The 21,197-nt window shown below is 39.9% G+C and overlaps 1 protein-coding gene across 15 annotated transcripts in view; it reads right to left on the bottom strand.

Annotated features, from left to right (window-relative positions):
* baz2ba (bromodomain adjacent to zinc finger domain, 2Ba) overlaps positions 1-17,789 on the bottom strand; it is a 70,360-nt gene extending 52,571 nt beyond the window's left edge. For 8 of the 15 annotated variants that reach the window (XM_061741038.1, XM_061741072.1, XM_061741055.1 and 5 more), the window contains exons 1-2: positions 17,544-17,788; positions 5,275-5,317 (exon numbers count right to left, since the gene is read on the bottom strand). The gene's annotated coding sequence lies outside the window, so the exon portion shown is untranslated. Of the gene's footprint in view, positions 1-5,274; positions 5,318-17,543 lie in introns of all 15 variants that reach the window. The other 7 variants (XM_061741018.1, XM_061741062.1, XM_061741029.1 and 4 more) reach the window with 1 other exon arrangement.
* Between the last annotated feature and the right edge of the window lie 3,408 nt (positions 17,790-21,197).

Below are 21,197 nucleotides of genomic sequence, written 5' to 3'. Positions count from 1 at the left end.
ACAAACTACTCCCACTTGGAGGCATGCTTTATAGGCAGAAACCACATTCATAACTGTCGACTACATGTTCAGATAAAGGAGGAAATAAGATCTGCAGACGGAGGGGGGATCGAAAGCTGAAGAGGATGTCAAAAGACAAGGACCATGACAGGGACAGAGACCAAAGAATAAAAACAACTGAAAAGTTGTGGTTTGCCTATAAATGCAGCAGGTAGACCGAACAACTGTAGAGGCATTCATGGAGGAACAGCTAGCGTCAAATGCATGTATTTGTGATAGAAAGAGACAGAAAAGGCAGTGTTGTCTGTTGTCGTGTTTCAATTGCCTGTAGATTTGTGCAAATCTAAATATCGAAAAAGAAAACCTGTAATGGAAACGGCTCTAATTCGAAAAAATAAAGAGCCCAAATGTTGCAAAAACCTTTTTATGCTTTAACAAGATGATTTTTCGGGTGATTTGATAATCCAATTTATCACAAAAGTGTAATGAAAACACTTTTTGCACACTTCCACATCCTTGGCAGCGCTGGATGTGACATGGCCGTCAATCTAAAGTAGGGACGGGGATTATTAATCGGTAATCGATAACAGGTCAGGAAGATTTTTTTTCCGATCATGTGGAATTTGATCATTATAACAAGGCAAATGCAATGTGCTGACTATCACTGTTCCAAAGCTACCAGCAAGGGGTGCAATTTATTGTTGTCAAAGACCGAGTAGGACCACACGCCTACCACAGAAACGTTGAACGTAAATATAAAGCAAAATGACATTGAGTGCGGTATCATTAAAACTTAAAAATAATGGTGAAAAGATATTGAACCTTGATTAATTCACTGTCTTTTTTTCTTTTTAAAACAGTGAATGGAGCGAAGTATCTCAGGTTGGTGAAGTTAGCATGCCAGTATCTCGGCATCCCCTTCAACATCGGTACCAGCAGAACAAGTGTTTCCCGCGGCTGGACTGACGGTCTCTGGGCACGTTGACATCATTATTTTTGTCAACAAAAATCCATAGGCTTGGGTTCCCTTATCAATGTCGCAGGTGGCTTTTGAATTTTAATATTTAAGGTTTAGCTTGCAACATCTGGCTCCGTTGCCTTAGTTAAGCTTTTTTTCTTGCATTTTAACAAAATTATTAATGTCTGATAAAGGTTCATGAAAATGATAAAGATATTGATCATTCATTTTACAGATGATCGGCGAGAGTATATTTCTAAAAATGCCCAACCTTTTTCTAAAAATCATCAAAATCTAGTTTCCAGCTGTTTTTGGTGTCATTAAAATGATGTAGTTGTGCTATAACACCACTTAATCATTATGCACTACATAAGGGATTTGCCACTGAATAATCATTTGTCATCATCCACTGCTTTCACCATCTGACAATAGCCGCGGTAATGGCAATAACAATAATTTGTAAAAAGATTAAACATTTTTTTGAGATTTTCTTTTTTGTTGTTTTGAAGAGAAGTCTTGCAGGATATGGAGAGTTATGGGAATTACGCTTATTCGAAAAACCCAGGTCAACGGAAACACTGACGGCCTGCAGCACTACCTTTGTCGCAAATTCAGAGTTTCAATTTTCTTTCGTGAAAAAGTGTAATGGAAGGGTGACTTGTGAAATAATCTCCATAACTGAACATCCATCCATCCATTTTCCACCGCTTATCCGGAACCGGGTCGCGGGGGCAGCAGTCTCAACAGAGATGCCCAAAAACAAAGAAAAACTTGCCAGTGAGTTTTAGCAATTACAAGAAATGAACTTCAGTCATATTATTATATTCACATTTGGCAAAGTTTAAAAAGCAAAGTTTTATAACACAATTAAAAAAAAAAAAGTTATCTGTCTTCACACAAACAAACATGTTTTAACTTTTAAATGTAATAAACCAAGTGTAGGATACAAAGTCTTCAGTCACCAAGAAACCGATGTTCAGGTAAATATTTGAAAATGCCATTCATTGAGACATCCACATTTTCAAGTGGATACTTCCTCAGAAAAATGCAGTTACTTTGAACTTTTGAAAGTGTTGACATAGGCTGGATCATCACTTGTTTTCAAACCCAACAGTGAAACTGGCATTACGGCTGTGCTCAAGGAGCTCAAATTGCAATCGAGGCTATATGAGGCTAAAAGGTTTGAGATGTATGAAGTTTAAAGGTCCACTTCTAATGTTTCATAAATTACTGATATATAATTATGCCGCATTAGGACACCCAAAACTCAGCATTGTATGTCCAACATCTGGCCCATTAAAACACACACATACAAGGCACTGATGTGTTTGCCCTCTATGAGAAAGCTCACAGCTTGGATTCTTTAGCTCCTGTTTTGTCTGGCCTCCATTCAAAATGCCCCCCTCATGATCATGCACATTATGTTCTGTGCAGGCAGCCCCTGAGTGGACTGAGGTTCCCTGGGTGCGAGCAGTGATTCATGGTGCAAGGGTCTGTAAAAGAGCAGCCTCGCCCCACGCTGCAGCCCTTCACAGTGACAAGGAGAGCAGAGGCTGTTTGGCAGTGGGGGTGAATCAAAAGTCTAGCTACAGGATTGAACCCTGTTGAGACACTGCAAGCCGAGGGAGGCAACAAGGAGAATGGCTAGTGTTTTCTTATCCTTGTTTGTGCAGAAGTGATGTGAGTTAGAGTGAAAGTGACACAAAGACATGGATGGGTAATTCCAAACTAATACTATAGTGCATCTGTTGAATTTACACAGCTCCCTATCCTGACAACAATCTCAAAGTGCCTTTTTAACAATCATAGCTCTGAGGTAAGTACAAAGTACTAAGCGTTTAGGTGTTATCTCTAACACTTCTTCAGTCTAGCAGAACACCAGTTTAAAGGGCACTGGGAAAAAGACACTGCGAGAAACAAAGAGGGCTCATGAATAAGAGCTGAAAAATGATAGTAGTTGCTGGGATTGATGAAACACTATTCAGGTTTTGTGACAGGCAGTGAGACACAAATTCTTTCCCCTCAGGCTAGAACGTGTAATTTCCCCTTCCACTGTCACGAGAACCATGTAAAAAATTATCTATAGCTCAATGATTGACTGCTTGTAAGTAATTCCAAGCCGGGATTTGTGCATTTAAGATCTATCAATCTACCTTCCTACCTACCTAGAACAAGACACTCAGAATAGAAACTTAGCCATGCTGCTCTGTTGTAACACATGGTAGGATGCGGATGAAAATGCTGGCCCCGCAGGAGATACTAACTCACTCACACACACACACACACACACACACACACACACACACACGTGCACACACAGAGAACGGACTGCTGTGGGGCTGACGCAAGACTATCTCTGTCTCACGTGTCTCTCCCCTACGGCCGCCCGCTGCTCCTGACCTTCGAGATGTTTTTCTCTCTCCTTCTCCCTTTATTCCTCTCTCTTTCACACTTACACACTCACTCACTTAGACACACACACACAAACACACAAACACACACACACATACGCACACACTCCTCCCTTTTCTGTACACCTCCCAGCAACTCAGTATTTTGTCATTAAAAAGCATTGCACTTCCATCTTGGATCAAGCAGATGGGGCTGCGTAAGCACTGCTGCTCCTTCTTACAGCACCTCATCTTAAGTACAGATGCATGCAAACAAACAGACGTGCAAACACAAGACAAGCATATGCACCACCTTCCTGAAATCCGAGAATCATCCCGGTTGTGGATGGCTGCTTCCTATGGGTACTTTGTAGCTCTGTTATGTAATGTCTTGCTGATGTAGTTGAATACCTTAAGACATGCTCAGCGAAATAGGAATGCTAAAGAGGAGACAAGGAAATTGTCTCTCAGCAAAGAAAGCATCATTCTTGTCCTAACATATATAGAAGTGCTTTCTGTAGACTGTAGGTTTGTGCCTTTGGGTTGAAAAGAACAACACAGGCATAAGTACTCAAATGAGGTTCAATGAGTTCATAACACACACAATTACTCAAACACATGCAAGAATGCATTCTACCTCTGAGCCATTAGACAAATTTCTGCACGCCCCCCCCCACGCGCACACACACACACACGCACGCACACACATACACACACACACACACACACACACACACACACACACTTTCTGTCACTCTCTACATTTACATATTCCTTTGGGTGTTTAGAGTTTAGCAGCTCTTTCGTTTTCCCTTCTCTTGTCTTCCAAGCAACAAATGTCAGCTAATTACACCATAGCTGTTTGGATGAGCGCCATCTTTCCCTGTGCTCGGGTGTGCTTGTTCTCTATGGGGCCGCAGGAGGAGTCATCAGCCAAGACAGCAGTTAGAAACAGCCAGCTGTGGGGGTTGAGCTACAAAGCTACGCCCCCTTGAAATTGATTCCCCAAGAGAGGATTCATCAATACTTATCACAAATGATACAACCAGGCCGCAACAACCTGCAGGGGGTATAATGTATCATTCTCAGCAAGAGATGAAGCAGTAACATTTAAACCTGATAGAATCAGGTCTGGTAACACATAAGGATGAAAAGTACAGTTGTTGGCAAAAAAAAGTATTTCCTTGAGCTCGGCCTTCACTGAAAACCTTCTGATAAAAGATACCATATGATCTGATGGCACACTCGCGGACTCACGGCCTTCAAGTTAGGCAAGAGAAAAGTGCAAGTCATTGTCAGTGTGTTGAACAATGAACCGCCACCTTGGTGTGTGTGAAGTGAAGCATTGAAGACGCAGCCGCGCCCCTCAGTAAAGCTTAGTCTCACAAATATGGAGTGAGAGGAAAAAGAAAAGTTCTGGGAAAGGAGGAAATTCAAGCTGCACACAGCAATACATATAACTAAGAGCAATCCAAGAACCCTGACCTCAAAGCGCTGTCAGTTAACAGCTATTTACATTCAGAGTTGGGTTTGAACAAACCGCAAACTCAAAGGATGTTTATTAGGCGTGCGTGTTTCATACAAATATTCTGTTTAGAATAGGAGAAATCTAATTAATTGCTTGATTCCCTGAATGAACCCCGAATTTGTAATGTAATCATAACAACAGCTTTTCAAGGGGCTCTTGTTAAATTTAATTGGGAAAGAGAAAAAAAAAAACATCCTCTTTCACTGAATGAACGAAAATCAAATTAGGCCTGAAACTGGAGGAGTCTGCAAGTTTATTCTGGCATGGCATAAAAAACGATAAAAGCAGAAGTGTGTGACAATATGTATTTCGAAAAGTCCTACATCGACTATTTTGTAACACACGGGCATAAATACAATAAGGGGCACAGAGCAAAAGAAAAGAAACCATGTACTCACTGTTAGAGATGTCTTCAGCTCTTTAACATAACTGCTGTAACACCTGGAGGAAAAGCAGAAACAAATAATGGCTGTAGTTTGTGTTAAATATATGGCTTAAGTCAGAGGGATCAGTTGTCTGCAGCATAATATATTTTATTTTATAGCAAAATGGTTTGAATATGGGCAGTACTGTGGCAATGCTGACCTGGAATAGGCTGAAGCCTCTAAAACTACCGGTATCAAACTCGCAGTTACACATCTTTGTATTTGTGGTTTCCAGACACATCAAAACAAAAATACAGAGACTTCTGAAACACAGCTGCGGCTACACACTAACAGGCACGGTAAGATGTTCACACAAAAAGTCTTTCTGCCCGAGCCCTGTCTTGCAAAACCTGTTTGTTAGAAAGGGATCTAGACATTGGAGCTTTGAGTGTGAGGATATTTTCCCTAAACACAAGACAGTTCTTGCAGAGAACCAAGCCTTACCCGTGTTCTCACGCCCATCTCTCATGCATTGTCTCCAAAGCCCTCCTGTGCACTTACAGCCTGAGCCTAATCTAAGCAGCTCACTGTAACAGACACCACCCTGCTTTGTATGATTACCAAATAAACACAAATAGATTTTACGACTTGTATTTAGACTGTTACTTCTTCTTAACATGAACAATGTTTGAAGAACAGTTTTTAAACAGAATGGCTGTTATTTGGCAAGTCAGAATAGTTTGGGGGAATCAAACCAAAGCAACAACAACCGTCAGGTTTCCTCATACAAAAGCAAACAGAGATGAGGAAGCAGACACTTACAGATATTTCCAGACACACCAACTCCACAGCAGTGTTGAAGTATGTGTGGGTAGCTATCTAACAAGGTTTTTTTGTCAGTAAACACATCCATCTGGTCAACAGCAACAAAACTGAATGTGGTGAATGTCTCATTAGCATGAATGTGTCAGATATCACAATCATAAAACCATTTTTTGCTTTAAAAAAAAAAATTGTTCATGTTTTCTTTTTCTTGTAGCATTTCGGTAATTTTCTAAATGTCACTGGTTAAAATGACTGCCATCGCAAAGGAAATAGAGGTATTACAGTTCATGTCTAAGTGATTCTGTCTTTCCAGATGTCCTCCAGCTTCATCAATGTTTATGACACATAATCCAACACACATCTGTCATCACAGCTCAATTCATCACCGAACAGGAATCACCTAGACTGGATGTGTTGATAATAACTAAATAGATCGAATTGAAATGGTTCCCTGCATTATCTACACTGACAGATAAACACCAGTACACACGATCCAGGCACACACAAACACTTTGATAATTCATTGCAGTGATAATGATAACAGAGAGCCAGGTAGGCTAAATTCATCTTCAGCTTTTTCATAAAGGCCTATTAACTCATGATTAAAGGATCTCTGCTCATAGGACTTCAGCACGGAACACTATTTGCCAGCCATGAAGAAGGTGAAATACAATAGAAAAGAAAGCCAGTGCTGTCTGCCATCATTTGCCTGACTGAGAATCAGGCTGTTAAGTCTATTAACCTCATTTTACTGTGAGATCTAAAAAGTTTTACATCAATAGCAGATGGATAAAACACCAAAAAACACACACACTTCTTTCCTTCCCACTTATTCAACAGGAATGTCCTTATAATGTATGTTTGTGTATATTAGTGCTGCAAATCACATTTAAATTAATTACCAATTAATATTTCAAAATTACTTTTGAGGTTTTTTAGTTTGCTTTTGTCAAACTGACACTCTAAACCATAACTGGGCAACATTTTGGTCCAGAAGTCCACACTGACATAATCAAAAGGACTCTTAAGGGCCCTTGATTACCAGTTTCACTGTCAGATGAAGCCCAGTTTCACAAGCTTGTGTAACAATTCAATTGAATTTATATAGCGTCTATTACAACATAAGTTGTCCCAGAACATGAACATAACAGCGCTTAGTTAACTCTTGGTGCCCGTTTTGTGGAAATCTGACTGGTTCATACATACATACATATATATGTATATATTCCTAAAAACTAATCAGAAGATATTTTGGGACTTTTCTTTTTACATCAGTGACTTTTTTGTGCCACGGTTAGTGCTTCTTGAGCAAAGCAATATTCAAGATACTGACAAAAGATGGTAAACATTGTGACTTCCTAAATAACTTTTTCTTTTGTTTGTTTTGAAGCATTCATTCCTGGTCTTCTTCTGCCATAAAAACCATAAAGTCCCTGACTTGGAAATGGCATAAAAACATTTTGAGAACAATTTCAGCTCTTAGTCTTTCCAGTCCTCTTCAGAATACTGAACAAAATGTATCTGCTCATTTTTTTGCATGGGCCACAACTGGCCATCAGGTCAGGTCAGGTTTTGTGTGCTTAGAGCCCTTGAAATATTTAGTTAACTATTATTTCAGACAAATACGGAAGAAAATCCTCACAACGAAATGAGGAAAAGATATGAGTTATATGCAATTTAAAAAAACTTAAAGGAAATGAAATAATATACCAGAAATACCCTAAATATAAACAACCACATACGAATGAAAAAGAATAAAAGGTTTACCTTAGCATTTAATAAAGAAGAATCCATATACTTGTTTCTGCAAGTTATCATATGGCCTTTTATCAAAGTATTAGCAAAAATTACTTTCCTTAGTTCTATTAACTCATAAGTCTTTGAATAACAGTTAGAATGGGATTTCAGTGGTAGCCACGATTTCCCAGAAATTTCCATCTAATTAACTTGAAAGGCAAAAAAATAAACAAAAAGCAGGAATTATCTGCAGAGTTATAATTACCCGCTTTTACACTGCAGGCATGCTTCCACATGGACAGCGGACAACTTAAGTGATCTGACTTCTCTGAATTGTCTTGTTTGGGTTGTCTAATCTACCTCTGCTGCTGCCTCAGCCAAACAGACATTAACTTTATTTTACTTTAGGATGCACACTACAGCTGTCAGGCATCTGCACAGGGTCAATGAAACGAAAGAAAGAAAACTTTATCAGCTCAGTTTGTTTTCGAGTACAGAAAACAAGTGTACTCTGAAAATATACATGTTTAGATTTTAGTATTTGATGTCTTGTTAGAAGAATGTCACTGGTGAGGTGTTTGTCTCCACTGATCTCTGCTACACCGCTGCCTGTGGGAGTTGGTTAGTGTGACTTGGCCGCAGACATTTTCCTGAAGCCCCCAGAACAAAACAGGCAAGTCTTGACAGTCTGTCCGCCACACAGTCGTCACACAATCAGTTGCAGGAAACCAATCCCTAAATAGCAGTGATTCATCTCTTCATCACACACAATGCCAGTACACAGTGCACAAAGAAGCTCTCTCTTCCTCTCTCTCTCGCTCCCCCTCTGTCTTACCCTATCTGCCTCAACCCCCCACCCTCTCCACCCCACCCCCAGTGTGGTCTCTCATGCTGCTTAAAAATAAGTGCTTCTCCCAGCTTTCTTTGCTCTGTGATTTACTGGCACTGTTTAACTGCAGGGCAGCATCTTTTATCGTTACATGATCTGGGGCTGAAAGCTGACAAAATGGAATCTCTGTGCAAGTACTTTTGTATGCGAGTTAGGGTAAAGAAGGAATCGAGCCCAGGAAAAAAGAACTTGTGTGAGAAACGTTTGTCTAAGTGCAATTCAAATCCTCCCAGCCTCCCGGTGCTGTGGGCGCGTGTGTGAATATATGTGTGTGTTTGTCATTCCACTAAATGGTTTCTTCCTTGACTTGATGGAGCTAGTGCCATCTCAAGGGAACACATTTTCACCACACACTGAAGTAAAGCGCTTTGAGACTGGTGAAAAGCTCAGAGCATTAGAGCAATCCATTTGTGAAAGGTAGAACATATATATGAAATATCAGGCTTGATTGTGCGTGTCTCTTTTTTGTCTGCGTGTACCCATGTTTTTGTGTTGCGTGATAACTTTTCTCTTACTGATACAAAACCCTTTTTGCTGCATTAGGCAATCAACTCCATTTCTTGTTTTTCTTTCCAAGCTAGATTTTGCTCAGATATGTAGTAATACTGGCCTTGCTGGTGACGGTCCACAGTTACACTCTTGATGTCAGTATCAGTACAGTATGCAGGCAGGTCGCAACCAGTGTGGATAATCAGGCTAGCAGAAGACAACACAACAGGTTCAGTGTATCATTACAGCCTTGATGATCCATCGGGATGACGTGTGAAGGTCAGAGTAGCCGTGACCGACACAGCTGTCACATCTCCTCCCAGCACCCTCTTGGCTAACTGGCCTTCCAAAAACACTCAGCACAAAACATGGCCAACTGGGAAGCACAAGGACCAGAGCCAAAACAACATGCCTATAACCCCTACTGGGCTTGTATCATGACAGGCAGTAACGCAAGATGTGGTGGAGAGGCGAATCAGAACTATTGGGAGTAGTGGCATAGAAACTATGACAAGGAAACTGTTGGCTCACCATGCAACAAGAAACATAATGACATCTATTAGTACTGGCTCCAAAAATGTAATTCTGTGTTTAAGTGATGATTAGCTCTGATGTAAAAGAGAAAAAAAGATATTGTGGAATTGTGTGGAGTGTAGATGTCAATCCACTTTTGATTTAAGCGTGTATGTGTGGGACGGTGTGCAATTGTGTGCGTGTGTGGAGCTTCTATTAAATGGATCTGCTGTCTCCTTGATCAAGGGAGTCAATAAAGGGCCAGTCCTGTCAAACCCTTAGGGGTGAGTGTGTATGCACATATGTGTCCATGTCTTTGTGTGTGTATGTGTGTGTGTGTATGTGTTAGTGTGTTATGGACAGATTTTGAAGTACTCTGACAGGTGAGTGATTGAGTACTTTCATTTCCCTCCAGCGACAACAAGACATGCACACGTATGTGTGCATAATATGAACACGCACACACAGTGGAGGTTGGAGAGGGAAGCTGTCATTTCTTAAAGGATGCTGCTCGTGCCTGCATGCTTAAATTAGCTCTAAATGTTTGGATTGCACATGGGAGCTCTCACAGAGGATTTAGCTGCCATAGCCTAGAGTCCAGGGGTTGTGTGGATGTTTCCGTCTACATGCGCGCACACACATAAACACACTTCCTCATAGAGATCATAAACATAAGTCACCCTTGATAACACATCAAAAGTTACACCCATCCAATGTGAAGTAACGTTGGAACAATGCTAGGGATATTGACAACCTTTTTTCTCTCTTTTAAGAGTGCAGTCTTGGCCTCTGTTAGCTGACGATGCAGGCAACAAGTAAAAGGAGGAGAAAAAGAGGAGGGGAATGAGGGAGGTCAGCGCCCCAAGTCTCAGATAAAGGCCCTTTACCTCCCTTCTGCCTCAGCTTTCCAAACCCCTGCCAGGATCGAGAGGCATCTCACGTTACAACTGTCTCTCAGTGTCATCGTTCAGAAAGAGCGAGCAGAAATGCAAGAGGGGGAGACAGACAGACACACATACAGGGAGAAAGCAGGACAATGCCACGGACTGACCGGGACTAAGCTATTACTGTTGGACAAGTGAAAAACAACAGCATCAGCGGTAGCAGATTCAACTGGATGTGGAAAACCTTGTCATTTGACTGCCTGGTGGTGTTTTTAAACACAGAATATTCATGCAGCATACATTTCCACCATGTGCTTTGACCTTTTTAAGGCAAATTATTTGGAAGCATACTTCGAACAGTTAGTCAGATCATTTCCTCTATAGCACCTGGGACTAACTGAACACTAATGATTTCCTAAGAAGAAAAAGGGGAAATATTTTTTTTGGTATCTTGTTTTGCGTGCAATGAAAACAGAGAAAAATAAACATATCATGCTTAGGGAGATATAAATTTAACTGTGAAAGTGTGCGCAATAAGGCTTCGGAGGATTAAACACTGAGTTGCTTCTCTACACAAGTATCCTTTTTTAATCTTAATATGCTAAAAACAGCAGCTTGTCCCAGGACCAGTAATGACTAATCCAATGACTGCTAGACTTTAGCCTGCGCTACACTAACAGGACAAGGCCATTTTGGTCAGCAGTGAGTAGAGGTAAATTTAGAATCGCAGCAGTTTCTTATCTGAATTCTTTCCCCCTTTTTCTGGTAAAACATAGAAGATACAGTTCAATTCAAGGAAACTTGATTTAGAAAAAGTTGCTGTAAAGGCCAATTTTACTCCAAACTACTGTTCAAACCATCCAACACATTGAGAGCTGATTTTATCAGCATGTTTTACATGATGTATAGTGCTGAACAAATACGTGGCTGCTGCACAGTTCAAAATTGCTCTTGTTTTCCTTTATCCTTGTCATTTCTCATGACATTACGTAGGAGTTAAATATTTTAAATTCTGGCTTAGCTTGGAAAAGGCTTTGCCAGCACAGCTAAAATAAAAAGCCTTTGTGGCAGCAGTGACCAGATTTTAAATGCTGAAGAAGATCAATAAACGGGGGCAGTTGAGGTGCAATCTCATGCATTTGTGTGCATCTGTGTATCTGTGTGTGTCCTGTCCCTGTGCATAAATGCTCAAGTCCTGACAGCAGGTATGTGTGCGTGTGTTCGCATGTGTGTGTAAAGATCTCTGTCTGTCGGTGTGCGTGCATTTGCCACTTAACACTCGCTGAGGCTTAAAGCTCACCTTCCTGCGTCAACTTATTCTATAGTATCATCAAGAACCTCACTGACCCAAGAAGCACACAAGTAGAGAAACCAATATCATTTCCATCCTGACATTCAAAACCATCTTCCTATTTCTTTTCCATTCATCTCCTTTCTTATTTGAGCACAGCCTGTATGGAAGAATTCTGGAAAAGCGTGTGTTTACTGGCCGCCTTTGCGACAGACTGAGAATGTCACGGGGAAGTAAACATCAAACTATATAGCAGGTTTTGCAAGCCTGAATGCCGCAATCAAGTTCCCGCTGAAACAAAACGTTGGCTTCCTAGATAAGATGGATAAAGATCTGACAAAAGTAAGAAATGTTTTGTTTGGTTTTCTCTCGAAACCTAAATCCATATCATTGCGGTGATGTTGTTCCAGCTTCATTCATTCAGGTACTTCAGCTAATGTTCTGTTTTATGGTTTCAAACACTAATGATGTGGAAATGCTTTTATCATGTTGCTATGTCTCTCTGGTGTCTTGTCACTCTCGGATTTCTTAAAGGCCACATTAAATAGATGCTTTCAGCAAACGCGAAGCACTAACCTAAACACAAATATGTAATAGAGGCATAATGAAATGTGAGGACCAGCTTACTTAGTGTTCTATGGCTCCACAAGTCATAAAGTACATTTGTACTTTTACCTTCACTTCAATGTACAAAACAAAAACAGCCCTGAAGTGGAAAAATCATCAAGACCTTTTGAGACTTCATTAAATGGAACTACCATAGACTTTCCAAACAAGGCATCTCTTTGGGGGGGGAAATCAACCTTTTCACCTTGCTGGTGGAAAAATAGGCATCCCAACAGGACAGAGGATGCACAAACAACCTTGACTTTCATCAAGGAAATTCTCACATTGAATGATAAATAGAGGCCCAGGGGAAGAACAGCAAAGACGCAGCTTATCGCCTATCCCTCCCAAATTTGGCCGCTCTGTCTTCTGTCTCCTGAAAGTCAATACAGGGTGACCCACTTGCACTTTCTGCTTATTATTGTTTGGTAATTAATCCACCATATGTAATCCAACACTAAAATGTAGAGAAAATCAAAATGGGACTTCATTTGTTTAGTCTTAATTAGCAGTTGGGATTGTTTACTTGTCCCTACGACAGGAGGCATATGCGTCCTGTCTCATTAGAAAAGGACACAAAACTGTAGATGAATTTTCTCCCTACACAGAAGGATACAAACAATGCCATTCAAAGATAGGCACAATATTTGAAAAGGCTGATGTTAAAAGCAGCGGTAGCCAAGCATGCACTTTAGACAATTATTTGTGTACTCTGATTATTATCAGGACATTCAGTGAACATGCTGTGTTACCAAAATAGCAAGGTAACATAAGGTTAGGTAGATCATCTGAGGGCCCATCAACTTTGCAGAGGTCTTTAACATGCAGGACCTTGTGAAAGCGTATCATAAGGGCACTGCCTGCACAGATCTTTAACATGAAGCAAAATGCAGAGGACCAAGACAGAAACAGCAGCAGCTGAATCTGGAACAATAAAACACATTATCTATCTAATGTCTTGATGCTTTTAGGGCTTTGGCTAAAATGCAGCTTCTTCTCAAAGGACCATTAGCCCTTAAAAGGATTAATCTCATCAGTCATCAGTTTTTTGGTACATAATTTAATTTTTTATTACTGTTTTCTGTGTGTATATGTGTCTACATGTTTATATGTAAAAGAAATATAAAGAAATATTACCAAGATACTGTCTACGATTAGTTTTGGCAACACTGACTCAGGACACCTCTATTTCCACTCTAAATGTTCTTAGCCTCTAGATTTGATAGCGTTGCCAAAAGGCTATTATTAATACCAGCAACTGATTGTTATTTTTAAAGATCTTATTAATCACTGACCAAACGCACAAATAAAGCACCAATGCCATGCTTTATTTAATATGGGACTTATAACTACAGTACATTATACTGGAAATAAGATATATAGTCAGATATTTGCATGTCTGTAGTAATGTAAAAATGTATGTTTTTCTTTCATTATCAATTTGGCCTTCAGCTATCATTCCTAAAGTACGCACATTGTGATGTATCTTGTCACACAAAAAAATACAGAACATACTCCAGCTGCAGGCTGAAGTCATAGTATCAGTGATAAGCTTAATCAGTAGCAAGCACACTGTCCAGAAAAGGCAACATTTAAATATCTAAAAATACATTTTAGGATTTCTGACAAACATTTTCAACGATAGAAGTGACATTTATAAAAAATAATGTTCTACATAGCTGTGGTGCAAAAGTGATCCTTGGTGCACAGTTAGCACAAACACTGCTTCATCCACTGATGTCCTGATTTAGAGTCTAACACCACAGTGCTTTCTGCAATCACTCAAAAGGATGTCCACAGTTTTGATACATTGACCGCTACATAAATATCCCCGGAAGAAATAAAGCTGAAGTCATAATGAAAATGTAGAACTGAGTTGCACTCACATGGTTGTCACATTAGCAAAAAAAGATATGTTGCTGAAGCTAAACAAAATCATGCTTCATACGTTGGTAATTAATAAATAAATGATTCTTGTGAACTATACTGTACACAAGACATAGTTATGACCCGAATAAGAAGTTATACATGTCACACCACGCTGATAATTTAATCATTACTTGATCATGTACACCCAATAAATCTTACGTCACCTAATTTTCAAAAGAACATAATCTAAACCCCCACTTCCCCCAAAACATTATGATTGCCTCATATTCAATAGCAGCAGATTAGAGCGAATCCAGGCTGTGTGCACATGGGATTGTCTTCTCAAAAGCTGTCCAAGTTCTGTCAGATTCAGCACCCTAGACACAGAGCTCGTGAACCTAATTTCACCTAATCAGCTTAGTCAATAGCAACCGTTTGCTGTGACTTCGGTAGACATGCAAATACAGCTTAACTATGTCTATCCTTAATTCCTGAATGTTCAAGTCAAGCAGAAGTCTCCCTTTATCTCTTCAAAAACAACAGTTCCAATTTAAGAGAAAAGGGGAAGGTGGGAGAGAATAAAACTCCAGCAGAGGGGTGACTTTTTTTCCCTTGGCCTGGCAAGGAGAGACATCTCTGATTTGAGTGTGCTTGAGATAGCACAGTGTGCATCCATTTTTAATTTAACCCAGTAAACAAACTCTGACAGATGCGTTCCATCTTTTTTTTTTTTTTTTACTTTTTTTACTCAGTGTCTTTCAAATTATTAGAAAACACTGCAAAAATATATCGGTACCTCTTGTTGATTTGTATGTTCAGCTACAGCGTTTGCTTGCATGCACTCAGACACACACACACACTTGATTGCACACATATTCAAACACATATCCACAAAATGATGCTAACAATAGATAGTTGTGGTAGTGATAGAAAAGTGGGAGACACTGTTCCGTTTCAATTCACTGATACCACTAATGGCTTCTTAGCAGCTCCATGAAATCAAGCAGCTGTCATGTCGATGCATCAGCAGTGAGGAGAGGGGAGAGCCATCCCCATAAGGACAGAGGCACTGCGCCTTCATGTTTGGCTAAACATCTGCTCCTCTGCACTCCAGCTTTGCAGCAATAAACGGGCAAACAAAAGAGGTGGGAGGTGAGATGATCAGATTTTCCATTTCAAAGCATTTGTTCAGTGTGTTTTCTTCCCTCCTCCTCTGCTTTAACTGCTTGCAGGACACAGGAGAGGGGGAAAAAAAGTGGGATCAAGTTTTCAACTGAGAGGCCCTGAGCCTGGCATGAGCCAGGATGACACCATCTATAAGATGGATGTCAGAAATTAAATAAGATCCCCATTTTACAATCTGCCAAGTCTTCTGTCCAAACTGTTGCAAGACAGGAAAAGAAAAGATCCAAAATGTGTGTTATGACGATGAAAAGATTAACTTACATACATGCATACATACACACATATAAATGTATATATATATATATATATATATATATATATATATATATATATATATATATATATATATATATATATATATACATATATATATATATATATATATATATATATATATATATATATATATATATATATATATATATATATATATATATACACACACACATATATATGTGTGTGTGTGTGTGTGTGTGTGCGTGTGTGTGCGTGTGTTAAACTTGTCACTCTGGCAGATCAATCAATCCTACATGGATTCTGTTTTGCATGATCAGCACCCCACCAATTTGTCAATGAAATGTTTCCACTGAAAAGGCAACAGCCTTCACACCAGCTTATTTTAAGCTATTTTCTTATCACTGTTATTTGGCATCCACTTTGACTTTAATGTGAACAGTTCTTCCTCTAAAAGGGTTGTTGGTAATTGGGCAACATCATTCTTCCCTTTCCCCACATTCATGTTTAAACACAAAAGGCAGCGCTGACTAAACGCCCGTTATCGCTCTGAACCACAATATCGCCTCAAAATAGAAACTAACACACTTGTGCCAACTGTATCTACAACAAAATACTACCTCGGCCACTTTGTCTTCCTTAGAAATTACTAATCCCAAAACATATAACACCACTGAAACCTACCATTGGCTTTTTAAAAGCAAACACACAAACTGTCCACTCTTGAGATAAAAACTGGCTTCAAAATGAGCGTTTAACCGTCACCGACTAAGATCACAAACGAAGACGTTATCCTGCTCACTCTTTTTGAATAACTCTGCCTTTTCTAAAACTTTTGGTAAAACTTGAGTATTTAAAAAAAAAAAAAAAAAAAAAAAAAATCGGATCCATTTCCTTGTAAAGTGGCGTTTGTGTGTTTGCAAGAGTGACAGAGGTGGAAAGGGTAGTAGAGAGGTGCTTGAGGGACGAATTTAAAACAACCAAGATGGCGAGAGGCTTGTTGTTTTGGAAGGGGGGCAGAAAAAATGGAGGATATTGTAATATACACAAAGGGATGGATGTCAGCAGCCCGGCCGGGCGGCCAGGCTGCTGCTGCCGCGGAGGAAGAGACCGCACTGGCAGCGCTCCGGCACGCTGCCCAGCGGCACAAAAAACCCTCAAACTCACACCCAAACCGCTAGTGGAAACATAAATGAATATTACACGTCCAACTTAATCCAAAACCGTTTGGGATATTTATATATTTGTCGCAAATTGTTTTATTTCGTGCGTCGAGGGACTGGATGGACAAGCGAGGACCGACGGCGGTTATTAACCCCCTCCAGGTCGACGGTTACAACCACCTCCACTTCACAAATACGACAAACAGACCCAAAAACCGGCACGTTTACTCGGTTTAACAACAGCCGACAACAATAAGGGAAACCTTTTTTTAAAAGTTTAATTTCTCAAACGAACAAAACACAAGTTATCAAATAGGAGCGCCCGGAGTTGGACGGTGCGAGGAAAGGAGAGAGGGACACAAAGACGGTTCCCACTATCAGCTCTGAGAAAAACAGTCCTGGATTAAAGAGAACTACTTTAAACACGTTTAACGCCGGGGAGTTGGAGAGAAATCGACCGAGGGAATAACATCGCAACAAGATATGAACGCGAAACTATCAATAAAAGCAGTTTTTACGCACGCTGGAATAAACGCGAAGAAATGAGATCCGAAGGACAAGCTCATCGCCTGTTCTGTGATGGGGCGAAAACAGCGGAGAGAAATAAAAACACTTACCTTTTCTTTTTTATATAGTTTCGACACTTTACTTATTTCCAACGTGGTTTGTTGTTTTTTTTTAAAAAAAAGCTCAACTAAACACTTCGGCTTGCTCTTCTTCTCGCCTCTTTTTTTCCTTGGTCGGTTTTGGTTATGAAAGAGGTCGGGGACGAATGATAAAGAAGGGAATTGGGCAGTAATTGAGTCTCGGTGTGTGAGTGAGTGTGTGTGTGTGTGTTAGTTACTAACAGCAGATTGAAGGAGACTCTTCTCAAGGTTTATTCAGCTCCACTTCAAGGAACCGACCTGACGTCAGCTCACTACTGCCACACAAAGCAAACTTATTATTTGTGCAGCGGCCGTAGTAAAGGGACGGATGCAGTAATTGACCGTTATTACTTTAAATGCGACATTGTCATTAACTCGACAGCTCTTGACAGGGATGTTAACTTTGTCACATCATATTTTACCGGTTATTAGTGTAAACAAAAACACAAATACAATACGTGCACAGGTTTTATTTGAAACGGTCACGTTCCAACTTAAAAAAAAAAAAACTTTTTAATTATTATATTAACTTTTAATTTACTATAGTGCAATATTTTTTTTTTAAGTCTTTACCTAATATCTAATCAAAACATAGGCTGTTGAGGAATAAAAAACAACTATATCTATCCATCTGTCATATCTGTCTATCTGTCTATCTGTCTATTAACTGACAGAGTGATGATCCCTCACATGATGATACATGATCAAACAAAACAAATCAGTCTCACAGTGGCTCTAAATGGGGAGGCATTTGCGAAACAAAAACAGAAATGGGACAGCTCTTCTTGGGGATGGGATCAATACGTGGCCTGGCAAAGACAGCCATCTGTGCCTAATTGTATGCTTTAGCTCCTCTTCTGAACACACAATAAGCAACAGGCTAAATGCAGGCCCTCTGACCCAGACTGGGTTTCCAGACGGGGGAAGATTATTTCATTCAACTGGAAAACAACAAGGGGGTGGGGTCGAGGGGTGGTGTTGGAGGGGGAGTTTTTTTTTTTTTTTTTTTGTTGCAGATGGAGAGGGCAACTGTTTTTATATGCCCCACCCTGGCGAGGATGGGTCACAGAGCCAGAGCCAACTGGTGTGCCGCTCTCTGCGTGTCACATCAACGCTGGTTGTATTCATTTTAACAGGTATTACATTGGATTAACAAACTGTTCACTGGTAGTTTATAGGCAGATCATAAATCACGCGCAAACAATGAATTCATTGTTAGCAGAGTGATGGACGATTGGTTCACAGGCACATTTATATTAATGCTTCATAAAATTATAAATGTTCATAAACGATAGGCAATTTTTCTCTCTCACTTTTCCTCTCTGCCGTTAAGTCACATCATCCAAAAGTGTCACCGCTGTTTTTTATTTGAAGAATTGCAGGGCTCATACTTGGGTGTCCATCATTTGTAGCTCCACTTTACAAGAAGAATTTTAGAAAAGTGCAAAAGAAAAGGTAGCAGTGGGATGCTGCTCTGATAAAACATTCATGATCTCTAAAGTACCAAAGTTTCGAACATGGACACAGAACCCCTTATTCAGCTTGTGGTGTGCAGTTCAAGCCATTTTATAAGCTTGCTCTCCATGTTCTTTGGTCATTGATTTTTCACTCTGCCCCCTTTCCGTTACCTGTTGAGAAAGGGGCGGTTATGCTCTTCTTCAAACACGCACAATCCTCTCTATCTGTCTCTCTAGCCACCAGGACCCTAGTGTATTTCTCCATTTCCTCCGCCTCCTGTAGCAGGAATGACAGGCCATGAAGAATGACAGTGGCTCTGTTTGTCATACAGTAGCAGCAAGAAGCAAGGATTTTTAATTGCATTGGAGAATCTTCATTAAAGAGAGCACATGGGGGCGGGAAGTGGGGGAGAAGACTGCATGGGATGGTGTCGGGGGGCACTCTGAGCATCGTCATTAGGAGAAGGCGCTAGTAGCATAGAAGGGTGGGCCTTCTTTGCATGCACACTGAGAATGCCTGCCGTACCTCGGTCATTTGTAACATAATAAGTGCCAGCACAATGACTGCAATGCGAGAAAGCACACCACAGGGAAGAGAAGGGGGAAGGGAGACAGCATGTCTGTCTAAAAGAGGGACTTTTTTTTGTCTTGATTAGAAAGTATAATGAGCCACTAAAGAAACAGAAAAAAAAGGATCTCTCCTGAGACTGATGGAAAACAAATTAATCTGGTGATTTAAATTTAATTATTATTTTTCTATTAGTCCACCATGCAAAGACAGCCATCAGAAGCAAGGAGCTGTGCTTGCATTTATTGATTTTTGCCCAGACACATTCAGGGAATACAGATTCATCTGCTCTCTTCCCCACACAATCCGCTATGTGGGATTCCATTAACACAAGAAGCTTCCAGCAACTCTGAGATGTTTAATTTGAACACCATAAATGGGGCTTAAAATAGTGTTCACACGCAGGAAAAGTAGCCTAAGGATGTCTTCTTATAAAATCAAATTAGTCCTCACTTATTATTGTGTCCCACATGATAAATATTAAATAAACACCCAATAAATCGGATTAAGACAATGTAGTGCCATAAAATGAGTCAAGAGATATTGTTCCTCCAACATATTACAGTTAAAATAGTTGACTTCAGTTTATCCTTTTGTTTTGGATTAATGTAGGAAGTCTGCTGTAATTATGTTCCCTGACCATATAGTATCTTCCCTTTGCAGCATCTTTTTTTAATACATTAGTAGTTATGAACATTTGAAAAGTCAATGATTTGAACTGACTGTGTGATTAAACCACAAGGGACCAATTTGTGGCTGCTATATGTAGAATATTGGTGAGCCTCAAGTAACACTCATTTTCTCCCCCTGACATAAATTTCAGCAATTATGTCAGATAAATGCTGTTATTGATTCATTTCCTCCTATCTCTTACTGAAAATGGTTCATCACAGACATTCTGAAAGCCTAACTCTGCCTAAAGGCATAAGGGGATCCACGTGGCAGCGAAATATTCATTGATTCATGACCTTTGACCTCATGGACATATACAGGAGGATGGTTACAAGTACTTCTGTGACACCTTTGTTTAAATCCCCCTAATATCAGCCTTGTGATTGACTATTAGCTTGTGTAAATCGTGTGCTTTTCAGTAAATAGACGAAGAATTAAGAAGACAAAAAGTGATTTGGAACATCAGACAATTATTCATTTTTATTTTTTTTCCATGCAGGATTGTCTAATAAATAATCTGGTCCTTTTCACGTCTTAACATTAGGTAAAAATGGAGACTAATGTATGAAAAACCATGTACGTCCTGACTGCTTTCATGTGAATTCAGAAGATGATTTGTGGCCAGGTGTTGATAATTAAATGCACTAGAATATTTGTTCATCCCCAAGTGTGATCTTTTTCCAAGAAAGCTGAAGATTTAGCATCTGGATTGTTCATGTGTGTGTTAACGCAGTACCAAGAAGAAAAGACATCAGCAGCTACATTAAAGGACATTTTGCAGCCCATTCATCTGGGAAGACTTTTCAAAATAACTTGGAGTCCTTGGAGTTGGATAAGAAAGAGCTTCTTTTTTTTTTACACATAGAAAACATTACAGACAGTTGTCAGTCTTCCTTGGAACTGATGTCCCAGGAAGTTCAAATCAAG

Source organism: Cololabis saira, chromosome 2 (assembly GCF_033807715.1).
Source record: "Cololabis saira isolate AMF1-May2022 chromosome 2, fColSai1.1, whole genome shotgun sequence".
NCBI lineage: Eukaryota > Metazoa > Chordata > Actinopteri > Beloniformes > Belonidae > Cololabis > Cololabis saira.
Note: the sequence above shows the minus strand (reverse complement) of the source record. Positions and strands in the feature narration are given on the sequence as shown.